Source organism: Melanaphis sacchari, unplaced genomic scaffold (genome assembly GCF_002803265.2).
Source record: "Melanaphis sacchari strain LSU unplaced genomic scaffold, SCAv2.0 Contig1388_pilon_pilon, whole genome shotgun sequence".
Classification (NCBI taxonomy): Eukaryota; Metazoa; Arthropoda; class Insecta; order Hemiptera; family Aphididae; genus Melanaphis; species Melanaphis sacchari.
Window position 1 is genome coordinate 1 of NW_020270581.1, and position 9,816 is coordinate 9,816.

General features: G+C 24.7%; 1 long non-coding RNA gene across 1 annotated transcript; it reads left to right on the plus strand.

Annotated features, from left to right (window-relative positions):
• Positions 1 to 2,506: 2,506 nt before the first annotated feature.
• On the plus strand, positions 2,507 to 6,678 carry LOC112591538. The gene is made up of 6 exons (XR_003114510.1): positions 2,507 to 2,527; positions 3,104 to 3,112; positions 4,335 to 4,343; positions 5,825 to 5,833; positions 6,333 to 6,356; positions 6,643 to 6,678. It is a non-coding gene; the product is annotated as an uncharacterized LOC112591538 (long non-coding RNA).
• The last annotated feature ends 3,138 nt before the right edge of the window (positions 6,679 to 9,816 follow it).

Here is a 9,816-nt window from a genome sequence, read left to right on the forward strand (position 1 = left end):
CTGGTGTACTTCGTTCAGTTACGTATTGCTCTTATTTAAAAACATTTGGATATTACGATGATAATCGCATTATTACCTTAAATCTCTCGGACAAATCGGCCCGTATATATTAGAACATTTAATAAATCGGATTATTGAAACATCACCTCGGTTATTTGACAATTTGGAAAAGACAGTTGACGCCGCCACGCCAGATTATCCGGCGATAACTCTTTAATTTTATACTTTGCGGTCGTTACGTTTCTTTTACTTCTCGGTATCGTGTTGAGAACTACTCTTTCTGTATGTACTGGTCGTACCGTTTGTAGTTTAGCTTCAGCGTGCGTATGTAAAGATTATTAGTGTTTCCTTTTTTCTAAAAATCAAAAAATGTCTAAACGCTAAGATTTTAGTCAATTTGCATGCGAACAATCGTGGTTTGAAACTCATTAGACCGATTTGCTAGCCCCCAATACAAACCCTCTGATATTTTCAATGCGGACGAAACTGGGATTTATTTTGGAGCTCTACCTGAACACACATACGCACTCAAAATAAGTGACAAAGCCAAAGGGGTAATATTACTCGTATGAAAATATGGTCATGGAGTTACTCGACGCAAATACATATTTTTTTCGCGTACCTATTATTCATTTTTTTTTTTTTAATCGCTTATTAGAAACAATCGGTTAATTGACACAATTCATCTTGATCCCAAAGTGTTTCTAATAACCGGCTTTTACTATATTCACATTTTATCATTGAAATAAGCAAGTTTGAGTGTAACAGTTAATAAATGATTGCCAGATTATTTTTTCCAAATAACGGGAATCCCTAATAATATTATTTCGTCCTTGATGAAAGCATTTGTATAATATTATTATCCATAGATTTTGACATATATTTTTTTAAATAATATAACTAATGTATAGATTATAATATTTATAATTTTTGACAGGTTATGTAACTGAGTATTTCAATGAAATTATAAATTTTAAACCTGAAAGTAAGTATTATTTTTAAAATGTTTCAGTTTTATAAGTGTGTTTTAAATTAATTATAAAGTTTGTTTAAACGTGTTGAACTTATACTTGTGATTGTATTTTTATATTTATTATATATCAAATGAAAAAAGAAACAGAACCAAATAATAAAGAGATTTATTCATTTATTACAGTTACCCCAATGAGTCCAAAAGATTTTTGTCAAGAACAATGTGAGTAATACAATAAACATGTACATAAAATAAATTCAAATTTTTCTAGTATAAATTTTCCATCCTACAAATTTATACCAAAATGAGATATGAATATTTTAAACATTAACAATATGCGCAGTGATGGAATGTTCTACGGTTTATACTTTTAAAATAACAAATAAAAAACAAATCTTTTATTGTTAAATTATGATAGCTGTTTTTATTTAAATATCAAATGTTGTCAAAATAAATTAACTTAAACTTTATAGCGAAAAATGATGAGTTCAATGTTTTCGACAAATATAGAATTTGTGAGAAATTTAAAAGTACAATATAATTATAATATCACGTTTATATTGGATATTATAACTTTTAGCCTTTGTAGGTATTTTTCATAATATGCAAATTCAAAAGACAAAACTAACAAGGATATCTATACAACATCAAATAGCATAACTAAATTAATGTTAATTGTTCAAGTTTATTATCATTGACGTGTGCATAGAGTGTGACATAAACATTTTAACATGCTTTTTTTATGCTCTTTCATTGAAATGCATTAAAAAAAAAAGTATTATGTCCTCAGCTAGTATAACAATAATTATTTGTCTTTTATCAGTTCCAGTCATTAAGTACAATTAATTTAGAATATCTTATATTAGGTACTTAAATTATTAGATTTTAAAGTGGTTTTTCAAGTAACTAACTATTGTTCAAAAAAAAAAAAAAACATTTTGAAAATATAAATTGTAGGTATGTACCGCCTGATTGAAGTTGTAATTTGTTATGTAAAGAATGTGTCGACTTTGTCAAGGACATGTCTTTAAAAGTATGAGAAATAAAAATAAAAATGTAAAAACATAACTGGTCGTTTTCTTAGCATTGGATTATTTATTTTTTCATTTTAAACACTTTAAATTATAATACATAAACTATCCGGCACTACGTTTGATTTATCATTAAGTGAATTAATAATAAAACTAATTTATATTTTGAAATAATATATCAAGTATTTAGCTAAAGATTTAAATTGATTCATTGCTTTACTTTGTTTAATTTATGTTCTAAAATCAACTATAACATAAGAACTATTTTAAAATAATACTAACATTCATTTAATATAATTTTTTAAGTTGCTAAATTGAACGCATACAGTATGTATTATTATATTGCATTTATTTTTAATCGGAATAGATGTTTAAAATTATCTATTAAATTAAACATGTTGTATATGAGTATAACTTGTCTTTACATCGCGAATTATATCATTAAACAAAATTTATAATATACAAAAAATTTTAATCACTTTATTGTATTTATATTTTATAGCAAGATGCGCTTATTATAGAAGTAAGGCCATAGATTTGTTTATAATTACAGTAATATTTGTACTCACATAAAGACATACTTTACTTAATATCTAATTTATTATTCTATCATAATTTTAAATTCATTAAAACCCTTAAAATTAAACAATCCTTATATAATAGTATTTGTGTATAAATTTTAAAATAAAGCTTTCTTTTAAGGTATTAAACAGTTATAAATTGTTATTTAAATAATACGTTCTTGTTATAATCCATTCGGTCTTTTTATTGTTAATTCTATCACTGGAAAAATATGTTTTTCTTGATTCTCTGTAGTCTGTACCTTAATAGATTTATAATTAAATTAAAGACTGATAAATGTTTTTATATTTGAAGCAATTGATGAATATTTCATAAATGTTGATTTTCAACAATTTTTCTATTTTTAATATAACTAGGTATGTATTCAATAAACAGTGGTCACAAATATGTCTTTTTTTGAATCTTATAAAATATAAACGTAAGAAAAATTTCAATCACAAAACCACTTCTCATCAATTTATTTAATAACTTTGTTTATATATATATATAATTATGATTTACTTTTATACTTTCACAGTTGGCATGAGTAAGTTCGTAATAGTATTGACTATTTTATTTTGTTTAAAATTTAAAAAAAAAATATGTAATATTAAGCTTTTTGGTCAACTTTAAAAAATAAAATGATACATTTTTTAAGCATAAAATTTAACCCTGACGTTAGAGTAATCACAATAAGATTTAAAATTAATTTCATCTTTTACCTACTTTTAAAAGTTTACTTTATTTGATTTTTAAGTAATAATACTCAGTTAAATCATTAAAAAATCTACTAATATGACTCATAATAACAGCCTCTGACAAACTATTAACTAATGATGGTAAATAATTTATCCTGATAACACTGGGCATGTAGGATCGTATTTAATAATATTACTTAAAATCAAACACTATTTTCATCCGGCTAATCAGACGTTTGCTATACATTTATACAAGTAATATCCAAAGGACATTAAATCATACACCAATTAAAATATCTTCTGTTTCCCTTTCTATCTACCCTACTATTAATTCAAAACTAAAAGAATATTTCGAATATTTTGGCAAAAAATTTTGATAGGCGATTTCAATGCCAAACACTCTATGTGGAGCATATCATATGACAATCCAAGAGAAAAAAATACTTCGAAAAATTCGTAACCAATTACAATTATACACATATATTCTTAAATGGCCCCATTTACTGGCCACAACACTAAAATAAAAACCTAGGCATTTAAGATTTCTGTATTTCAACATTACCTATAAATATAAAATTAACTGTTACCAACTTAAATGATCTTATCTCCTCTGACGACACGCCTGTCTCCCTTAAATAAAACAAAGCTCCAAAACTATATCCTATGCATCATTCTTTATTACAAAGGTTTAATAAAATTGAACGAAATCTCTAAAACTATGCAAAATACAATTATTGTAAGTCACAAAATTGTGCGAATAAATTTATCAGAACAGTTATGCAACCGTACTAACATAACCCGGTACGGTTATTTGGAATTTTCATACTGACAAATTATAGCTGGAGTTCCCCGAGGTAGACACATTTCTCCCAATTCATTTAACATTTATACAGCTGACATTCCTAAAACTTTAAATACTATTATAGCCACTATTATTAAGACGACACCGCAATTATTTCACTTAAACTCATTCACCGTATTCTAAAATCCAAATAACAGTGTATTAATAAATCTGTTAATAATTATACCAATATGTATAAATATATATGATTTACTTTTATAATTTCACAGCTATTGATAGTAAGTTCGTGATATGATTGACTATTTTTTATTTATTATTATTATTCAAAATAAGGCTTCATCAGAAATGGTTTTTAACCCGTTTTATTTTTACATTGAGTTAACATATATAGTTTAAACTCATTTACAATATTTTAATAACATTTGTAAAGTTTAAGAATGTAATAGCTTTAAAAGTTTTTTTTCGTCGATTTTCTATGTTAGATGGAATATTAAGGTGTATTGTGTGCATTCCTGCAATTTGTGCTCGATTTTAAGTATTTGGTAGCATGCTTCGCATATTGGTTGAGGATCTTAGCTAATTAAAAATGAGTGTTAATTATTAAAATAGAAAAAATAAAAATAAAATTATTATAAAATATTGATTGTATAATAATAATAATAATAATAATAATAATAATAATAATCTAAATAAACAAATAATCAATAATATCATTCAAACTACATGTAAAATTGTGTACAATATAAATATCAAAAAAATGTCAAAAAGTAGTATAATATATAAATAGTATTTATATGTTATGATTTTTAAAATATTAGCTAATAAAAAATATTATAATAATAATATTATAATCTATACTAAATATAAATGTCAAATGACAATATAAATATTATGTAAAAAGGTAGTATAATATAAAATTAATATTTAGCTGTAATAGTTATTACTATTACAAATTTTTAGAATATTAGCTAATAAAAATAAAAATGGTATAATATGGAAATATTTTATAACAATTTTATTTTTATTTTTTCTATTTTAATAATTAACACTATACATGTATTAGTTACTACTTATGTATAAAACTTATATTTGTAATATACACTGTATGTATATAATAGTAACAAGTGTCCACGTTCTGCATTTTAAACAATGGACAGTACAAAGTGACCGTTTATCTTTAAATGAGATGTACATTGAAGGTTGTCTTCAAAATTTATTCCTTGTATTTTGTCAAAATAATGGTGCGTTATTTAGGTGTAGGTGTTGGTTTGTTTTAGATTTGTAGTTGAATACAATGCATTGACTTTTGGCCAAAGAAAATTTGAATCCGGTTTCTTTGCACCAGTTTTGGAGGATTTGTAATAATGATTGTAGAATGCTTAACGTGGTTTCTATGTTATTCCATTGCAAAAGACGTCGGCGAATATGATATGTTTTGTCGGATAGGGTATATTGTCGAAGATGTTGTTTATTGCAATTATGAACATTATGACGCTTATAAAAAAATACTAAACAAAATTAACACTTGTAATATAAAGCTATTTGGTCACCCTTAAAGAATAAAACGAAACGATTTACTCGATTTTACTAATAAATAATAACACTCATTCAAATCATCACAATAGTTCCATATTAAAAATTGTATTATAAAACTATGTAATAGCTTTAAAAAAAAAAAAATAATAATTTAATTTTATAGTTCTACTGTAAATATAATTGAATTGAATACGTTTGATTTATAATTTATTTGTAATCGTAGAATGTGAAGGTAAGTTAACTGACTTAAAATAAATACATTTTTAACCTAATCACTAATATCGTTTCTATGATAGTTAATCATAAAACATAATAGACCTAGAATCACAAAATATCTAATCAATCAATCATATATAATAGTTGACTATTCCAAGTATTATTTAAGTACAATAAAATAATACTTTTATATAACCTGTCATAAAAGGCTTACTTTGTAATGATCATATTAATATAAATTATAATTAACTAATAAAAAATTTAAAGATAACTCATTTAAACTGTATACAATTTTAAATCCAAATATAATAAATTACTTCATATTTACATTATATTCAAATATAGTGAGATTAAAATAGTTACTGATGCATTATCATGTTTAAAATTAATTATAATATATTAAGAACTGAATAATAAATGTTTAATAATTATTGTTAAGAGTATCATTCATGAAAATAGCATAACTACGTTTTTGTATTTACATTATTTTTTTTAAATTATACATTTATAAACAGCGAATCTTAAATACAGATTTAATTGTGAGTATATAATTATTTAACGAAAATACATATACCTAAACATAAAAATCATTATGTGACATTAAGATTCGTGACAGGTCAAAATTTAACTAATTTTATTGTTAGATATTTATATAGGTTACGATACGCTAGCTCTCAAAGTTAAAAATAAAATAATATGTAAATCTGTTAAAGATCACTATAACATTCAAAAAAAAAAAAAAATTAAAATACTACGTATAGAATGTAAAAAGTAAAAAACTTTTTTTTGTAGGTAGTAATAACACATTTATTATTTTTTTATTAGTGGATAATGGATATGCTAATGTCGAATTTTCATATAAAATATGTAAGAAAACTAATACAGTATATTTTTTTGAACTAATTTTATTATGCTAATGATCTTTTACCAAGATATTATCAATAGAACTAAGATTATGAAAAATATAAATAGATGAAATGCATTTTATTGTTTGTAATTTAAAATAATAAATAAAAGATACAGACTATGAATTAATAATATTATTTTAATTAAATCTGATATATCAAACGCGAACTTGTTGCACATCATTCATATTACGCTTAGGTAAAATCATTTTGTACTTTTTGTAGTCGTCATCATCGTATTATGTATATTTGTACATATACATTAATCATTGATTACACAGTATTATCTCTAAGCTGACTAGACACATTTCTCGATAACCATGAATGAACTATCCGCTTAGAAAGTTCACTCTTCACGTATTCCAAACTCGAGCAATGACGTCGTTATGACGCAATCGCTTAGTCAGGTGACTATGTTATTTTTCGAAAGAAAAATCATTGCATTATAAACGATGTAAAAAATAAGGTTAATAGGTCATTGTCGACTATTTAGTATAAAAGTTCTCCATTTACATTGGTTACAATAATTTTAGCATCACATAAAAAAATGGAAATTAAAACAATGTAAGCAGAATCTGTCTTATTTCACATCTCACGATAGGCTACACCTACTCTTATCGCCTCTCTTTACTGTTATCTTTGTTACTAATACCACAGTGCAATTTAAAATCTAAAACATGTTTAATGTTTATGCTGCCTTTAAAATATCCAATTTACATAAAAAATTTGATTCAATATTTAATGACCCCCCAGTACTTTCAATTGCTCATTTAAAATTAATATTATCTCCTAACTGACCTACCTCAAATTTAATTAGTTTGAAATGGCTGTCTATACATTTCCTTCAATCCATAGATGGAGTTTATCTAATATATGTGCTATCCAGTTCAATGATTTTCTCATATGCAATTACATAGACATATATATTTCTATTCTAGTTTCGGAAAATGAGTGATGTGGAATCTTATCTGTTTAATAGTAGAATACGTCGAGTTACGTGTATAATACGACGTAGAAGAGATCGATATTAACATTTTTTATACTTAATATTTAAAAAAAAAAATATTTATAAATTCATCATTTTTTTAAACTAATAAATTAAGTTCATTGTTTTATTGTTATTAAAATAGTACCTACCCAGCCCATCATTATTTATATACTATAAATTTGTTATCATGTTAATAACACAGATTAATTTTGTTGCTTATATTGAAAGTATGATAACTATTTAAATATAAGCAAAATACAAATATATAAGTGAGCCATTAATAGTACATACTTTCTTCAGATAAGCAAAATAAATCATGATGGGTAAAATCCAGTAAACGAGTGGGTTTGAGAACAATGCCTTCGTATGCGCGTCTATACCTTTTGTGTAGGTGGTATAATACTATTTGACAATTTACTGTATGGCCCGGTTTGCCTTCATGTCATGAATTTATTTTATTCTCTGAAAATGTGTGTAGTAATGCTACCTCAGTTTGCTTTACTATTTAAACAGACCGGTGCTACTGTCTCTTGTCATTTTAATCAAATCAGCATGATTTATAGAGCCTATATTATAAACTCATGATGTAAATGTTCGTGACTCATCTTATTTCAATTCAATGGTGAAAAATGTTAATTGCTATTTTTAAATATTAGTATATCATTGTATCATTCTCTTCCATGTATTATACACGTAACTAAACCTTCTGTCAATTCCTGAACTCATCAATGCAGACACAATGAAACAAATAAACCGGCATGTTTTAGGTACAAATTACGCCAACCAATGGCTAAAAACGAAGAAGGCGACCGCTTCTCGTGAATATCAACCAATTACAACATTATTTTATTCCGTACCTGTGTGTAAATATTATTATGTCGTTTATATCACAATAATTTCTTTCAACGCAATCACCAGCCATGTCATTAATATTCATGTATCATCAGTGTATAAACTCCTACCTGTGACGCGACCTAAGCAATAATATGATATGCAATAACCAATATAGTCTACTATCTTTATTCATAAACACAGTATCATAACTCCTTCATCTTACTCGATAAAATCGTATAAAATGGTGCATCTCTTCTAACACATAATAATAAACATTAAAAATAATATCTCCATTACCCCACACATTCATGATATTTCACGAATATTACAATGATATAACTAATTTATATATTGCAACTTTATGTACCTTTATGTAATAAAATAACACATTGTCACTGTGTTTTACATATTTGAGCTATATATTTCGTCAAACAATACTATACTTTCACAATTAAACATTTAGAGCTAAGCTGTTACTAAATGTATGGTAAAAAGCTAATATTACATAATTATATGTTGTGTTTGATGTCGGTCTTAATTTTAAACATGAAACAACCTATCTCTGCTATGTAATGACATTTAATTTAAAATGGCGAACTTTGATAGAATATTTTTATTGATTATTATTTATATTATGATCGCGTACAACTGAAAGCGTATTACATTGTATGAATAATCTAGTATTACGCCATGATGATGATATTTTATGGAGTATTATCATAGTATTACAATACCTACTTCTACGATACAAGCACAATCCAAACAATGACATTAATTTTATAAAAATAAGGTATTATTTTTAAGCAATTTTATCATGAACATTAGATAATTGAATGATGTTATATGCCAAAGAATATTATATTCTAGTGTTTGTTTGATATTTTATAATATTATAGTACAATGCATATCATATTTAATAAACTCTTATACCACAACCAAATCTCAAACAATGCCATCATTAAAATTCTTTATTAGTAATACTAATCTATATACGAAATATTTACGAAATTGTATCTTCTGTGCTAACCGATATTGTGTTTGTCTTATAACACAATACTTTCTATCACGTATGATGATGAAATAGAAAATAAAAGCAAATTGTTATATAACCATATTATACCATTTTATTTTAACTCTTCTATGACAGTAATAACTATTGTAAATAATAATTTTATATTATACCTTTACATAATATTTACTGTTTATATTGTATAGAATATATATTTTATTAATAATATTTAAAAATCATAACGTAAATAATATAAACATCAT